The 18,419-nt window shown below is 43.2% G+C and overlaps 1 pseudogene; it reads right to left on the bottom strand.

Moving 5' to 3' along the window:
* Positions 1–6,936: 6,936 nt before the first annotated feature.
* On the bottom strand, positions 6,937–7,435 carry LOC142150419 (cold-inducible RNA-binding protein B-like; annotated as a pseudogene).
* Positions 7,436–18,419: the final 10,984 nt, after the last annotated feature.

Raw genomic sequence — 18,419 nt, 5'->3', positions numbered from 1 at the left:
GGAGGTGTACATCTGGGGAGAGAGGCTGCACAAGAGGAGCTGTGCATCAGGGGAAACAAACTGCGCAGGAGGAGGTGAGCATTGATGGATAGAGATTGCGCAGGGGACAGAGACTGCGCAGTAGGACTTGTGCATCGGGGATCAAAGGCTGCGCAAGAGTAGGTGTGCATCAATGGATAGAGACTGCACATGAGGAGGTTTGCATCGGGGGACAGAGAATGCGCAGGTGGAGGTGTGCATCAGGGGACAGAGACTGCGCAGTAGGACTTGTGCATCGGGGATCAGAGACTACGCAAGAGGAGGTGTACATCATTGGATAGAGACTGCACAGGAGGAGGTGTGCATCAGGGAACAGAGAATGCGCAGGTGGAGATTTGCATCAGACTGTGCAGTAGGACTTGTGCACCTGGGACAGAGACTGCGCAAGAGGAGGTGTGCATCGGGGGACAAAAACTGTGCAGGAGGAGGTGTGCATCAGGGAAAGAGACTGCGCAGGAGGAGGTGTGCCTCAGGGGACAGAGACTGCACAAGAGGAGGTGTGCATCAGGGAAGAGAAACTGCACAGGAGGAGGTGTGCCTCGGGGGTGAGAGACTGCGCATGAGGAGGAGTGCCTTGAGGGACAGACACTGCGCAGGAGGAGATGTGCATAGGGGGACAGAGACTGCGCAGGAGGACGTGTGAATCGGGACAAACTGCGCAAGAGTAGGTGTGCATCGGGGGACAGAAACTGTGCAGGAGGAGGTGTGCATCGGGGAAAGAGACTGCGCAAGAGGAGGTGTGCCTCGGGGGACAGAGACTGCACAAGAGGAGGTGTGCATCAGGGAAGAGAAACTGCGCAGGAGGAGGTGTGCATCGGGGGTCAGAGACTGTGCATGAGGCGGAGTGCCTTGAGGGACAGACACTGCGCAGGAGGAGATGTGCATAGGGGGACAGAGACTGCGCAGGAGGACGTGTGAATCGGGACAAACTGCGCAAGAGTAGGTGTGCATCGGGGGACAGAGACTGTGCAGGAGGAGGTGTGCATCGGGGAAAGAGACTGCGCAGGAGGAGGTGTGCCTCGGGGGACAGAGACTGCACAAGAGGAGGTGTGCATCGGGGTACAGGGACTGCACAAGAGGACCTGTGAAGCAGGGGGCATAGACTGCGCAAGAGGAGGTGTGCATCGGGGGACAGTGACTGCACAGGAGGAGGTGTGCCTCAGGGGACAGAGACTGTGCAAGAGGAGGTGTGCATCTGGGGCAGAGACTGCGCAGGAGGAGATGTGCATATGGGGACAGAGACTGCGCAGGAGGAGATGTGCATCGGGGGACAGAGACTGTGCAGGAGGAGATGTGCATCGAGAGGACAGAGAATGCGCAAGAGGAGGTGTGTATCGGGGGACAGAGACTGTGCAGGAGGAGGTGTGCTCCGAGACAATATACCTGTCCTTGTGTTATTTATTCTCTGGAGAAAAGGAGAGCTCCACTTTGTCAGTCTTAGCAGCATTTACACAAAGAGAAAGAGCTAAGAGGCCAACAAACTTTTCATTATCAGCAGTATTCCAGAGGCAGCGTTAGACACTCTACCTGGTTCATCGAAAATTCTCTTAAACGTACTCAGGAAATTCATACAATTGTGTAGCAAGGGATCATTCCATTCCCATAAGGGAGAGGCCCAGACAAGACAAGATAGGTGTGAAATAATATAGGCAACTTTAGTTTTCTCAGAGGGTAAGTTCCCAGGAAGTTCAAATTGAATAGCGCATTTGTTGAAGACTCACCTACACGATTTAAGATCCCCATTAAATTTTGGGAGGGGACTACTGGAGGAGGTGCCGACTCTGGTGGTGCGACGGACTAACTGGATGCGGCCGGAGTGTAACACCTCTTTAGGTAGTTGTTTTTAAAGTGTAGTGTGTATGTCTATGTTAGGGAATTTAGACTGTAAGCTCCAATGGGAGCTTACAGTCTAAGCAGGGACTGATGTGAATGAGTTCTCTGTTCTCTGCTGCGGAATTAGTGGCGCTATATAAATAGATGATGATGATGATGATAATAGTGCGGATCGTACCTGGTCTCCGGATGATCTTCTTTCCATCACGACACGGCAGTGGGACAGAGAGCCCTCGGGTCCCCAGTACAAGTAGGACACCAAAAATTAAGTAATGTCAAATTTATTATTCAGGAACAATATATTACAAATATGTTTTTTGGGGCAAATAATGATTAGCAACAAATAAAATATAATTACAATTTTCTAGTTATAAGCAATGATGCTCATAAATATTTTACTCTTAATCTAAATCAATATTCACTACCTTTGAGTGTTTTGGCAGCAGTTATGGAAACTGCACAGCGGATTTAGACACATTTCTACATGCAGCATATCAAATAAAACAATTGCTCTTTTCCTTTGTATATCAACAATCAGTAGCCTTTGTGGATATGAATGACCGTATCTAGGCAATATGGATGCCAACCACAAGATGGAGAATTTCCCCCATCATCATCATTTATATAGCGCAATTTAGCTTTTTCAATCCGCCACACGTCGACATCCATTTTAAATCGCAGCCTCAAACCGTCCTATAGACCACTAAACCGCCGGTGATGTGTGGCGGTTTCAAACCGCCACCAAAGTCGATCCTTAGTAAATCTAGCCCATATAGTCTAACCTAATAATATCACTGTACAAATATAAGAACTTCCTACAGATTGGACAATAATTATAACTACTATACAGTATGTTGCATAATATACAAAGGGCAACAGCTATTAAGCTGCACTAATCCAGACATGCTTACAATAACATTGGTATTGCAAAACTCTCCACTGGCTCCCAATTCCAACCAGAATATAGTTCAAGTTGCTTACGCTCACTTATAAAGCCCTTTCTAATGCCTCCCCCACACACAGCTCTGACCTTGTTAAAAAATACTCCCCTACTTACCCACTAAGTTCTGCCAGTGACCTTCGCCTCTCCTCATCACCTATCACCACCTCACACTCTCACCTTCAGGACTTTGCCCATGCTGCTCTACCAGTTTGGAACTCCCTGCCCCGACCAATCAGATTCGCCCCTAACCTTAAATCTTTCAAACGTTCCATCACAACTCAACTTGTCACTCTTGCCTACCTGCCCCTATCATAAGACAAGTCCCTCCTCCCGCTCCACCTGCCTCTTTTACTCTCTGTTTACCATATTTGCCAACTCTCAGTGGAATGTCTGGGAGACTCCCGAAATTCAGGTAGGTCTCCCGGACTCCCGGGAGACCAGGCAAGTATCACGCAAATGGAAACTTCCTGTTTGGCCCTGCCCCGTGACAAAAGGGCGGAGCCAAAATGCTGTAATTCACCGCATACCGCCCCTCCAACCACGCCCCCCTGCCTGGGATCTCCCGGAATGAAGTTTTAAAAGATTGGCAAGTATGCTGTTTACTAACTTAATCCTCTTAATGTTAACTCTCCCAAGTTTGGCCCTCTTTACCTCCTATCTTCTCATCCTCTTTGTAATGTTTCTTTTATTCTAGTTGTATGTTCTTATGTAGTTGCTTTCTATGTAGTTGCTTTATCTATAGTCTCTTGTATTGATTTTTACTGAGTCCATTGTTTCTCTTGTCCCTTATTTATTTGTATTTTTCCTGTTCATCTTTTGTTGATTGTGAGGCGCGCCGGATTCTGTGGCGCCTTATAAATAGAAATAAAGGTGGCCATATAAATAATTAAAAAAGATAATGATGATGATGATATTACAGACCAATAAAGAAAAAACTCCTTCTATCAATTAAACTTCTGGGGGGTAAATGTATTAAGTAACGATTCTTGCAAATCGCCGATACTCAGTGATTTTACCGGCATAATTTAAAATTTGCCTTTAAACCCATTATCAATTTAAATTATGCCAGCAAAGTCATTGAATATCAGTGATTTGCAAGAGTCGCTACTTAATACATAAACCACCTGATGTTTGTAAACTACTATCTCCTTCTATTCAATTGACATCACACATTGTTATTTGTATAATAATGTTTATTTATATAGAGCTAACACATTTTGCAGCATTGTACAGAGAATATTTAATCATTCACATTAGTCTCTGCCCCAATAAATATGTTCTTTATGCCAGTGGTTCCCAAACTTTTGCAGTTCGCAGCACCCTTAGAGTCTTCAAATTTTTTCAAGGCACCCCTCCAAAATAAGTATTGAGCAGTCCTGTTTTAGAAGTAGTTGGGTCAAAATTTTTTAATAAGTATTTAGGTCAGGACAGAAATACTTATTTAGTTGTATGCAAAAATGCCCCCTCTGCATCCAGACACTCTGCCCCCTCTGCATCCAGACACACTGCCCCCTCTGCATCCAGACACACTGCCCTCTCTCACACTGCCTCCTCTGCCCTCTGTCACACTGTCCCCCTCCTCTGCCCTCTCTCACAATGTCCCCCTCCTCTGCCCTCTCTCACAATGTCCCCCTCCTCTGCCCTCTCTCACAATGTCCCCCTCCTCTGCCCTCTCACACAATGTCCCCCTCCTCTGCCCTCTCACACAATGTCCCCTACTCTGCCCTCTCACACGATGTCCCCTCCTCTGCCCCACTGCCACCATCCTCTGCTTTCTGTCCCCATCCTCTGCTCTCTGTCCCCATCCTCTGCTCTCTGTCCCCTTCCTCTGCTCTCTGTCCCCTTCCTCTGCCCCGCTGTCACCCTCCTCTGCCCCGCTGTCCCCCTCCTCTGCCCCGCTGTCCCCCTCCTCTGCCCCACTGTCACCATCCTCTGCCCCGCTGTCACCATCCTCTGCCCCGCTGTCACCATCCTCTGCCCCGCTGTCACCATCCTCTGCCCCGCTGTTACCATCCTCTGCTCTCTGTCCCCCTCCTCTGCTCTCTGTCCCCATCCTCTGCTCTCTGTCCCCCTCCTCTGCTCCTCTGTCCCCCTCCTCTGCCCCGCTGTCACCCTCCTCTGCCCCGCTGTCACCCTCCTCTGCTCTGCTGTCCCCCTCCTCTGCTCTGCTGTCACCATCTTCTGCCCCGCTGTCACCATCCTCTGCCCTCTGTCCCCCTCCTCTGCCCTCTGTCCCCCTCCTCTGCCCTCTGTCCCCCTCCTCTGCCCCGCTGTCACCCTCCTCTGCTCTCTGGCCCCCTCCTCTGCTCTGCTCTGCTGTCACCATCTTCTGACCCACTGTCACCATCCTCTGCCCTCTGTCCCCCTCCTCTGCCCTCTGTCCCCCTCCTCTGCCCCGCTGTCAACATCCTCTGCTCTCTGTCCCCATCCTCTGCCCCGCTGTCAACATCCTCTGCTCTCTGTCCCCCTCCTCTGCCCTCTGTCCCCCTCCTCTGCCCCCTCAGCTGCCCTCTGTCCCCCTCTTCTGCCCCGCTGTCAACATCCTCTGCTCTCTGTCCCCATCCTCTGCTCTCTGTCCCCATCCTCTGCTCTCTGTCCACATCCTCTGCTCTCTGTCCCCTTCCTCTGCCCTCTGTCCCCCTCCTCTGCCCTCTGTCCCCCTCCTCTGCCCTCTGTCCCCCTCCTCTGCCCCCTCCTCTGCCCTCTGTCCCCCTCCTCTGCCCCGCTGTCAACATCCTCTGCCCCACTGTCAACATCCTCTGCCCCGCTGTCAACATCCTCTGCCCCGCTGTCAACATCCTCTGCTCTCTGTCCCCATCCTCTGCTCTCTGTCCCCATCCTCTGCTCTCTGTCCTCCTCCTCTGCTACGATCCCTCTCACTCTGCCCTGCGCCAGGCGCCAGCCATAAAAAAAAAAAAAAGAACACTGAAACTTACCAATCCGTCGGGCGGCCTCCTCTCTCCCGCAGCTTGTTACTGACGTCGATATTCAGTGACAGCTGCGGGAGAGAGGAGGCTGCTGGGTACCGGCGCCCGACGGATTGGTAAGTTTCTGTGTTTTTTTGGTTTTTTTTGGCTGGCCCGCGGCACCCCAGTGACAGCGCCGCGGCACCCCTGGGAGCCGCGGCGCACAGTTTGGGAACCGCCGCTTTATGCTATTTAGAAGTTACAGTCCACATGTACATTTTATTATATAGGATACTCTACACAGTCACTTAGAACAGGATTTCTAGAGCAGATACAATATTCTTAATAAAAGCAAAATTTGCAGAATTCCTAGACATTGTATAGGGTGTAATCCATATGATATTAAAAATCAGAGTTTTGAGCATTTTCCACTCACAGCCAGAGTTGGTAATAGGTTCTACAGACTGTGCACGATGGAGGCACTCTGAATACTTCAAGCTTCTGCATCCAGATGGTCAAAATGAGACGATAGAGCTGGATTTTTAGTAATTTTTAACTGGCTTAAATTATATATCACATTTGCTAAGCTTTGTTAACTTGTATATTGAAAGGCTAATGATATTGGGCAGCACGGTGGCTAAGTGGTTAGCACTTCTGTCTCATAGCACTGAGGTCATGAGTTCAATTCCCGACCATGGCCTTATCTGTGTGGAGTTTGTATGTTCTCTACGTGTTTGTGTGGGTTTCCTCCGGGTGCTCCGGTTTCCTCCCACACTCCAAACATACTGGTAGGTTAATTGGCTGCTAACAAATTGACCCTAGTCTGTGTGTGTGTGTGTTAGGGAATTTAGACTGTAAGCCCCAATGGGGCAGGGACTGATGTGAATGAGTTTTCTGTACAGCACTGTGAAATTAGTAGCGCTATATACCGTATATACTCGAGTATAAGTCGACCCGAATATAAGCCGAGGCACCTAATTTTACCACATAAAACTGGGAAAACTTATTGACTCGAGTATAAGCCTAGGGTGGAAAAGAGCGCAAATTTAAAAGCCTCAATGGAACAGCAAAACATAGTAGGGTGAGAAATCTAACAATATGAAACCATAACATTAAAAGTAACAATATAAAAGTTATTAGCTTTACACCCTTTAGGACAGCTGTTCCGTTACTACCAGTGAGGCTGTAGAGATACTTAAACAGATATAAAAAAGTATTTTACTCATTGTGTGTAGCATAGCTATCATAGCTGTCTCTGTAGGACCCTCCTGAGCGATCACTATAACCTCCTTGACTCCTGCCACTTCCATAATAATCCCTTGAGCCACCACTGCCACCATATCCTCCACTCCTGCTCTCAAACCTGCTGCTTCCATAGCCCCTGTCACCGCCACCACGTCCTCTGCCACCACGGAAGAATCCTCTTCCTCGAGATGAGCCTCCTCTCCTGTCACCGGAGGACTTGCCAGCCTGATCCACACGAATCTGACGTCCATCCACAGACTTTCCATTCATTGCCTGCAAGGCATCTTTGGCATCCTCTGAGTTCTTATACGTAACAAAGCCAAATCCCCTGGATCTCTTAGTTTCCCGCTTCCTTTACCACAACCACCTCTGTGATCAGACCATATTTGCAGAACACCTCTTCCAGATTCCCCTCGTTGGGGTCAAAGCTCAGACCGCCGATAAAAAATTTGGATTGTCTGGACAGAACAAACGAAAGGCGAGGACGCAGAGAGAGAGAGATTTTTTACTTACCCCGCATGCGTTCCAACAACAGGAAGTTCGGCATTTGGAACGCAAGTATGCGTTCCAAATGCCGAACTTCCTGTTGTTGGAACCCATATGCAGAAGTTAACAGCCGAGGGACCGGACACCAGGTAAGTTCACCCTTCACCCGTGTATAAGCCGAGTGGCCTTTTTCAGCATACAAAAATGTGCTGAAAAACTCGGCTTATACACGAGTATATACGGTAAATAAATGATGATTAATGACATATATATCATAATTTGAGGATTGATTATTTATTTAGCTAAGTATATATCATAATAACATTATTATGTAAATATAACATATTTTTGTGGTCCTATAATTTAGATATGTAGATATATATACTTATACTACCTATATATTGATGTTTGGCAATATACACAATCTATATTTTTTTGACTATACAACTAACAATAAGTTTATCTATTAAAGGAGATGGTAATACACTATAGAATGAAAAATACTATAGTTGATAAGTTGTTCATTAGTACATGTGGTATTTAGTTGTTAAACATAAGTCAGCCATTCCACATGTTTTATTCATTTAAATAAATATAATCCAACCTAAATTTGTGTCAGCGGCCAATTAACTTACTAGTATGTATTTGGACTGTGGGAGGAAACCATAGTACTTGGAGGAAACCCATGTAAACATGGGGAAAGCATGTACACATATGAAACCCATAACTCCAACCTCTGATAGCTCTGTACTGCACAATTGCTTATCACAAACTGGAGATATAAACCCAAACCTTAATTATTCCACAGGACAAGATGCTCCTACCAGACCGGTGAATAACTATTTATCAGTGAACCTCAAACAAAAACAAAATCTAAACGTAGTGATTTTAACACAGATCGGAAAACAAATGTTACATGCAATCTGCAACAGGATTAAAAGTGCACTTTATATGATCCAAAATTATGTTTTTAAAATGATTGTCTTAATTTCCACCCAATTAATTAATCCCATTCTCCCACCTATAATACTTTAAGTAGCATTCAAAATCAAGAAGACTTCATCTGTCAATGCAAGCAATCAATACCAAAATCCCACTGCCATCTCTTGTGACTGGTGTCCTTTCCCATGTGAATGCCGCTGACAAGTACAGTATATGTAAATCTAGATAGATATAGGGTATCTGCACCAATAACATCTGTACTATTTATTATAGATTGTTGTGAAAAGTACTGATCTGTCCCCATGTTTTAGTAATATATCATTTAATTCTACACATAAATGGTTTTGTGTTTGGGGACGGTGCAGATCATATATGCTGTAGGAGCCAAAATGTAAAAAATTTAATTAAGTTAGACATTTAATTTGTTTAATATTGTGGCAATGGGGACATACTAATACCCCATTCATACTGCACCAAAATCCCGGGTTTTTGCCGGGGCGAGCTCAAACGACCCGGGTCTTGGTGCAGTATGAATGGTACAAGTCAAAAATCCCGGGTCTAAAAACCTGGGTCTTCAACCCGGGATTTATCGAGGGGTAATTCCCGGGTCGGACCTGGGTTGCCTGCACTATGAATGGTGCAACCCGGGTTTTTGAACCCGGGTTGCACAGAAAACAAGCTGATTGGCTGTCTGCCTGTCTCTGGAGGATGATGCATTATCTTTATGCGTCAAAAAACCAGTCACCTTTCAATGACATCACCATTTTTCAGCCAATGAAAACTGCTCTGGTGATGACTCCCACAAATTGCCAGGGCACAGACTTGTGCAGTATGAATGGGATCAACCCGGGAAATTCCCAGGTTCGAGGTGCAGTATGAATGGTGTTTCTGAGCTGGGACGCTCCGAGCCCCGGCAAAAACCCGGCTTGAAAGACCCGGGATATTGCCGGGGCGGCAGTATGAAAGCGGTATTAGGGAACTAACTGTAATAGCCAGCTTCAGGACTATGATTGTTGGTGTGATTGTTGAAGACACTGCAGAGGCTGTAGTATCCATCCTAACAAGAAAATAAACAGCAAAGTGATTCAGCAAAACCTGTGTGAGGAGCAGTTTGTTTGGCGTGCTTTTCACAATATATTGAACTAAAAATACACATTTCCCCATTTTTATTTATGGTTTCAGAACTTTACACCATGAGGAAATCACTTTATGTGACATAATAATAGTGAGCTAAACTTAGAAAATATACGTAGAAATGGAATTTGCTAGTTTTAGACAATGCATAATATACATGTGCCAGAGTGTGCCACATTATCACTGTCCTCTCATATAATCTTTTATGTATCTGTGACACAGCTAAAAGCAATTAGAACCATATTGGTTCTTTACATAAGTCAAACTTCATCTGTATAGACATTTGGGGTTATATTTAAAGGGATACACCACCTAAACCGTAAAGTAGGTTGGATACTCTGGGAAAACTCTTGGGGGCATATTTACTAAACTGCGGTTTAAAAAAGGGGAGATGTTGCCGATAGCAACCAATCAGATTCTAGCTGTCATGTTGGAGAATGTACTAAACAAATGATAGCTAGAATCTGATTGGCTGTCATGTTGGAGAATGTACTAAACAAATGATAGCTAGAATCTGATTGGTTGCTATAAGCAACATCTCCACTTTTCAAACAGTTTAGTAAATATACCCCTTGGTGTAAAAAAAAAAAGTAATGTGTTTACAGGTTTAAGCAAATATATATATATATATATCAAATTATTTAATATTTTCCAGGCCCACTGAATGAATGATACTGAGGATAGTTAATTTTGAATGTTTCACGTTAATTAAATGTTTCATACATGTGAATGATAGATTATCCTTTAACATCTACTACAAGAAAAAAGTCCTGGCAATTAGTGGCAAGTATAAATATATGTATAACTATACAAGAAGGTAAGATACAGCCACCAAAGCATAAATAAAATAAATAAATGCATATCACAAGTCTAAGCCACAGAGACCAGCTCAACGAGACATGTTGAGGTGCTCGCTGCCTACACCTATGTTTTGTGCCTTTTGTTATTCCTAAAGACTTATTCAGTATCTGCTGCTCAGGTAACTGTCCAGTCCCAGATGCTGTGCCCATTCTACATGACAAAACATTTATTCATGAGCTCTGTTCCCATGTGCTTGTTCCGGGTCTGCAGCCGCATGATTGGACATTCCTAGAGGAGTCTGCTTATTTTACACAGTCTGGGAAATACTCACTGCTTATCTTTGTCAGTACCTGAATGTCTCCCTCGCAAACATTGAACTCACATCTGTGGCTGTGTTGAAATTTAATGTCACCTTTAGCCGTTGTGTGGCTGTTTGCATTTATTTTATCCACCTTGACGCATTGTGTTACTATACTGTTTAGCATGATCTGAATAATAATAATTTACTTATATACATTACTGGGTTGCTAATAACATCATTGTAAGCTGGTATTTGGAGGAACAATTTTATTTCTTTGTTTGGTTTTACTCTGGGCTTTTTTTTGTCATAGAACGCTTCGAATGGTTTTCCTTTTTACAAGGGTTTGCGGCTTCTCCGCCGGCCTTTAAAAAAATAAAAAAAATAAAATAAAAACTAACACCTTATGTCCGACGCAGCTGTGCCCTCCTCCCTTCTCCATTTGCCATGAATGTTGGGTGTGACGTCATCACGCACGTCGTGCCCGACATTCCAGATGGAGCAGTGAGGAGTGGTCAGCAGATGAAGAGGAGCGCTGCCGACAGCGACAGAAGACTGGAAATGAAGACAGAAGAGAACAAAGGAGACAAGAGAAAGGTAAGTCAGAGACAGAATAAGAAAGGGGCGCCGGTTTAAAGAAAGTGGCAAAAAAGAAAAGAAATGGTGAGGAAAAAATGAAAAATGGCAGCATGAGAGGGAGAAAAAAATTAGTAAAGGGGCACAGCATGAAAAGGCAAGGGGCAGAAAAATAATAAGTAAAGGGGCACAGCATGAAAAGGCAAGGGGCAGAAAATTAATAAGTAAATGAGCACAGCTTGAAAAGACAAGGGGTAGAAAAATAATAAGTAAAGGGGCACAGCATGAAAAGGCGAGGGGCAGAAAATTAATAAGTAAATGAGCACAGCTTGAAAAGACAAGGGGCAGAAAAATAATAAGTAAAGGGGCACAGCATGAAAAGGCAAGGGGCAGAAAAATAATAAGTAAAGGGGCACAGCATGAAAAGACAAGGGGCAGAAAAATAATAAGTAAAGGAGCACAGCATGAAAAGACAAGGGGGAGAAAAATAATGACAAAGGGGCTCATAAAAGACATAAAAACAGCATGATGTGCGCAGTATGAATGTGGGGAGACCTACAAGGTTTATTATATGATTTGTATTAAAAGAAGCAAAGCATTATTGAATTTTTTTGTCAGGGGGGCTCCAGACATGATAGCACCGACCCTGTCTGTAGCAGCACCGCATCTGTGTGCGTCCTGCTTCCGGCAGTGACGTCACTCACACTGTAAATTGCCTTAAATACAATAAATTAAAGGTATGTTAAGAACTGAATATATCAATTTTTTTTCCAGAAAATATTAACAAGATGTGAGTTCTGCCATCTTTTTTATTGCAAAAAAGCACTGGTTTTACCACACTGATCAATCTGTTATATTTAATAAATGCATATAGATGTCTGAATTTGGAATTTGGGGAAAGGCCGTGTAAATTTAGTCCTAGGTAGTTGAACTGCAGGTATATCTCTTATGTCTTCTACCCGAGGCTTTAAAACATTTATACATTTTTTTATTATATACTCAGCATAACACTTCCACGATCTTTCTATATAGAACAGATTGGTTCATTGAGGCTATGCCTTATAGCAGTTATAACAATTAAACATATTCTACAATGTTCCAATACTGTAATAATACACAGAATAATGCCCCAAACTATAATGATAAGGAAAATAAAAATGTAAGGGGTATATTTAGTAACCTGCCGGTTTGAAAAAGTGGAGATGTTGCCTATAGCAACCAATCAGATTGTAGCTGTAATTTTATAGAATGTTCTAAATAAATGCTACCTAGAGTCTGATTGGTTGCTATTGGCAACATCTCTACTTTTTCAAACCCTCCGTTTAGTAAATATTCCCCCAAGTGTTCGGTGATTGTTTGAACACATCACTGAAATCTACTCATACATTAAATATTTAAGAATGTTTAACATGCCTAAATAGATTTCTTAGATCAGGACACATTTTTTTCATGGCTGTTCGGATCTCTTTGTTCCTCAGACTGTAAATAATAGGATTGAACAATGGAGTCACAATAGTGTTTACTAGCGATAGCATCTTATTCAAATTGAATGAATATGCTCTTGTGGGCGACAGGTAGAGTATGATCAGAGTTCCATAATATGTGCAAACAACAGCTAGATGGGAACTACAAGTAGAGAAAGCCTTCTCTCTCCCAGCCGTAGAGGACATATGTAGGATAGAGTAAAAAATGAGGACATACGTGATAAAGATAAAGAGGAACTGGAGGAGACCAACAAACAAAGCAACAATAGATACTTCAATTTGCACCAATGTTCTATCAGAACAGGACAATTGAAGGAGAGGTGCAACATCACAAAAGAAATGGTCGATGACATTCGGCCCACAAAAATCCAATTGTAATATAAGTGTATGAGTAATCAGTGGTTGCAAGAAACCCACCATCCACGAATATATAACAAGGTAATTGGGAAGCTTGAAGTTCATAATTGATGCGTAACGCAACGGGTTACAAATGGCTAAGTATCGATCGTAAGACATTACTGTCAGGAGGCAACACTCCAAGATAGTTGTGGCACCGAAGAAATATAACTGAGTGATACAACCAAGAGCCGGCATTGGAGTTCTGCCTAATAATATAACACGTAACGTATTAGGAGCCACGTTGGTGCTGATTAAGATGTCCGAGATAGAAAGATGACTAAGGAATACATACATGGGGGAATTAAAGTTGCGACTGGATGATATCAGCAAAATGATCAAGAGATTTGCAGCTACTGTTGCTGTGTAAACAGAAGCGACTAAGATAAAGAATGGGATACGGAAATTGTGAAGATTTTGGAACCCCAGTAGTATGAAATCCACCACCATTGTCTGGTTCCCCTTCAGGTCAACCTGCAAATGAAATAAAAATAAATAAAAATTGCTTACTACTGGTGTAATACTTCATATTCTCTAAACAATTACAAGCATGAGAAATTTTATCCAAAATGATTGGGACTTCCCAGATAAGGTTTTTTTTCCTGTAATTTGTAATATACACTAATATATATTCCATAATATTTAAATGATCAATGTATTTCCCTACATGCCCCTGATCTTTCCATACTCATTACATTGTTTAGATCTATCCATCCATCCATCCATCTATCATTATCATTATTATTATTATTAACGTAGATTTGTAAGATGGCCACAGTGCTCCACAGTGCCGTACAGTAGTTGAAACAGGACAAACGTAAAACAGGAACATACAAGGTAGACAATATATATACAGACAAAACAAGGGAAAGCTCATTAGAGAGCTTACATTCTAAGTGGAAGAGGGCACGGCTGAAACAAGAGGAGCGAGTGTGACTGGGACAGTTGTGAGTGTGCATTACAGCGAGTATTAGGGGGTAAGGTAAGCTCTAACAAAGAGATGGGTTTTCAGAGAATGTCTACAAATTTGAAGGCCGTGGGACAGTCTGATTTGGTGTGGTAGGGAATTCCATAAGCAGCACGGGAGAAGTCTTGTAGGCAGCAGTGAATGGTGGTTACCAGAGACGAGACAAGGAGCAGATCAGAGGTAGATCTAAGAGGGCAGGAGGGAAAGTATTTTGATATGATGTTTGAGATGTATGAAGGGGTACTGTTTTGAGGGCTTTGTAGGTAAGGGTGAGTAAATTTAATTGGATTCTGGAGAACACAGGGAGCCAGTGTACAGATTTACAAAGTGGTAGTGGAGCAGCAGATGTGCAGCTGTGATAAAGGAAGATCTGTCTGTCTATCTATCTATCTATCTATTGAAAAACAATCTAACTTATTCAGCACATAATTTTTTTTTTATAAAATACAGTTCTATAAAACATTTATAAGAACCTCAAGTGGAAAGTAAAAATAAAGATAAATAGCACCACTCTTATGCCTACAGTAAATTAATAAGAAATACTGGACATCAACTAATAAAGTTGTAATAAACAATCAATGAATACAATAGCATTTCATAAAGCTTCAAAAAAATAAAATAATCACATATTTGAAATAAATATTTCAGTTAAATAGTCCAAGATTTCAGAACCATTTTCACATGACAAAAAGCAAAACAAAATGTTTTTTTTCTTAATTCTAAAAGAAAAATAATTCTGCATGCTTATTCTAATTTATCCAGATTTTTGTCACATAAATCGTGCATATTAATCTCTACTTACTATGTTTTCAATGCCATTCTGTTCCATGCTGCTTTTTATATGTTAAATAAATTGAATACAGATTAAAGATGGAAAGAAAACTCGCTTTCTTGGGAAATGCAATGAGGAATGAGTCTGCTTATATATTCATAGTGTTGCCTGTCTTCTTTCTCACTCATTTTATACTCATTTGTTCACAAACAACGAGTCCTTGGAGGCATCTCATTGTCTTGGGAGTCGTAACTTAATAATGTATAGTACAAATGCACAGCTCAATTACTGGAATAGCTTAGATGTAACCCTTTCTAACATGAGGTTCTATGCCTTCCTGACTAGGTCAATTTCCAGATGTATACAATGAATTAACTAAACTGAAAAAAGCTTTAACCAAATTGTGTTAATTTTTTTTTTTTATAGATATTTTAGAAATGTTTTTTCCTACTTACTAGAGTAAGTTTATATATTTTTTTTATTGTATTTGGATTGCTAGTGTCACAACTAGGGATGTGCACCGGCCACTTTTGGTGTCTCGTGTTTTGTGTTTTGGATTCGGATTTGCTTGAGGTTTTGGGTTCGGATTTGTTTCGCAAAACACCTGACGAAAGGTTTTGGATTCGGATTTATTTTGAAAAAAACATAAAAAGTGCTAAAAAACAGTTTTGTGGGGTTTTTTTTCCCACTCCTACGCTATTATTAACCTCAATAACATTTAATAACAATCATTTCCACTAATTTCCAGTCTATTCTAAACACCTCACAATATTGTTTTTAGGCCAAAAGGTTGCACCGAGGTAGCTTGAGCACATAATGCCAAAAAAGAGGTACAAGATGGAATTGTTCTGGGCCCTCCCTCCCACCCCTCGCGAGATTCAACGCGAGACTTGGACGACAGAGCCTCGTTTTCATTTTTTTGCCCGCCGGAAATATCCGAACAGTGCTCGGATCCCGTTCGGATCCGCGCTGTTCGGGTGGGCTCGGATTAGCGGAATCCGAGCCCGCTCATCTCTAGTCACAACCCATGGCACCGGTGGCTCCTATTTCTGCCCTGCAGCATAAAGCTGCTTATATTATTTAGCTTGCACAAAAGACTGTCCAAGAAATATAAATCACAAATGTTTTCTGAATTGGCGTCCAGACTGGGGCATGGAGGTGACAGGAGTCCTGTGAATACCAACTGCCATAACTGCACTGATCAGAAGTTGTTGTGCGCTCAACAGTAGTTAGGGCACGCCAGGCAAGGCATCGTCTAACTTTGCTATGGAAGTTTCGCAATTGTAAATGCTGGTAAAAAAAAAATTTGTGGTAATATGAAACTTAGATTGCATGTCGGAGAATAAGCGGACATGGATTATGGATCAGATCGTTCAGGTATCAGATACCATTCATCTGCCATGGACAGAACACATGTGTAACCAGGCCAGGGGGGAATTACATAGAGTTGAAATTACTAGGGCAGGTTGAGGGGAAAAGCCATATGTTCAGGAAATATTATCCCACAACTTTTAAACCCTTCTGATGAAAGTGCATATAGGACTGAAACATGTTAAGGATTTTGAGCTGGTTCCTATTATCATACTAGGTGATTTTAACATCCTTATTGATAACCCCTCTGACCCTGCCTCCATCAAACTTCTCACTCTTTCCAACTCCCTTGGCCTCACTCAATGGACCTCACTCCCCACCCACTTGGTCACTCCCTTGACCTCGTCTTCTCTCATCTCTGTGATCTCTCTTACTTCTCTAACTCTCCCTTCCCACTCTTTGACCACCATCTCCTCTCCTTCACTCTGACCTCCTCCCCTCCTCTCCTCCTGCCTAGAGCTACCCTCACTAGGCGCAATCTTGATGCTATTGACCCTACTTCCTTCTCCTTGTGACAGGATGGACCACCGATGCCACCATCCCCTTTCTTTATCCCAAATATGCCCCTCCTGTCGCAATAGGAGGAGCCTTCTGCCACCACTAGGCTCCTACACCGGCACCTAGAACCGCTTCCATCTGGGTAACTCTCGCTGCTAGGGTACCCCCTTGCTGGTACACCTGGGTTGGTAAACCTAACCTCTTGTCTTCAGATCAGGGTTGCTGTGGATGGTTCTCCCTGGACTATCACACTGGCCAGAGCTGCAGGTAGCGGGCAAAACGTTGGCACTGGAATACTGGGTCCAGCTCAGATCAACCGGAGAACGGATTAGATTTGGGTCTAATCTGTAGGTCACAGGAATTTACAGCAGGGTAAGTAGTCATTAAAGCAGGTTCTTGAAGCAAAAGATGGTTTATTAGCTCAAGTAGTCCTAACAAGGACAGTTCACACACCAGTCTGTGATACTAGCGATCTTTCCAGAAGTATAGATGGTAAGGGAATGGTACATTTCAGTGTACAAGGGCTCTCTTTTTATACAGTTTTGGACACAGCTTCACAGGGTAAGCAAGACCCCCGAGTCTGAGTTATTGTAAGTATCAGGATGCAATATATGTTTCCCCAAACATACATTTAAATGAAATTCATACTTAAGAAAATTTACACTTATATGTGATATTCTACATCATGTGCTGTTTACAATGTTAGGTTTCTTGTCTGTCTAACCAGACATGCACACAGGTAATGATCCCCTGCGGGCCTTCAGCCAGAGCAGGCATTTGACACTTCACACCAAAAGACTTAGTTAGCATTTTCTGGTATCAGACTCCCTCCCCACATATGCCTAATTGAAGATTTCCTCTAGCAAAGTTACCAAACCAGACTTCCTCAGCAAATGTTTATTGCATCAGAACTCAAACCTTAGAAATTAATGCATTTCATATACACAGTACCACACAATATAGTAAAATAAGTACATTTCCAATACACAGTATCAAGAATCAGTACATTTGCATCGATATAAATTGGCACATTGTGCTAGTAATTTAAATATATTATTACAATAACTTATTTATAAGTGATCCAGCCACACTCCTCCTCTCTCAAAACTCTCCTATCGCCTCTTCCCACTCTGGTCTGCCCTGACCAGGCGTCCTCTCTCTAAAACCATTTTCTCTCTACTGCCCTGGATGCTGTCATCACTGCTTCTTCTGTCCACTGGCGCCGCTTAATTCCCCAACCCTGGCACTCCAAATTCACCGGCTTTCTTCAGAAGTGCACTCGCGCTGCTAATCGCCTCTGGAGGAAATCTCGTTTCCTGGCTGACTTCCTTCATTTTAAATTTATCCTCTCTTCATTCTGCTCTGCCCTCTCCCTCACTAAACAAACTTTAAGTCCCTCATTTCTTCTCAATCCTCTAATCCCCACCGCCTCTTTGTCATGTTCAACTCTCTCCTCTCCCCTCTCCTGTCCCATGCTCCTTCTCTGCTACCTACTTTACCACCTTTTTCTCCTCAAAAATCGATGCCATCAGACTCAACATCTCCTCCTCCCATCTTTCTCCTGCCACCCTCATCGCTCCACCTTCTTTCAACAACCAACTCTGGTGCTCTTTCCGCCCTACTTCGAGTGAAGAAGTTCACTGCCTTATTCTTTCCTTTCCCCCATCTATCTGTCATCTTGATCCCATCCCCTCTCACCTCCTTCACTCTTTCTCTCCCACTGCCTGC

Source organism: Mixophyes fleayi, chromosome 4, assembly GCF_038048845.1.
Source record: "Mixophyes fleayi isolate aMixFle1 chromosome 4, aMixFle1.hap1, whole genome shotgun sequence".
NCBI classification, from domain to species: domain Eukaryota; kingdom Metazoa; phylum Chordata; class Amphibia; order Anura; family Limnodynastidae; genus Mixophyes; species Mixophyes fleayi.
This window is presented reverse-complemented; position numbering and strand designations above follow the sequence as displayed.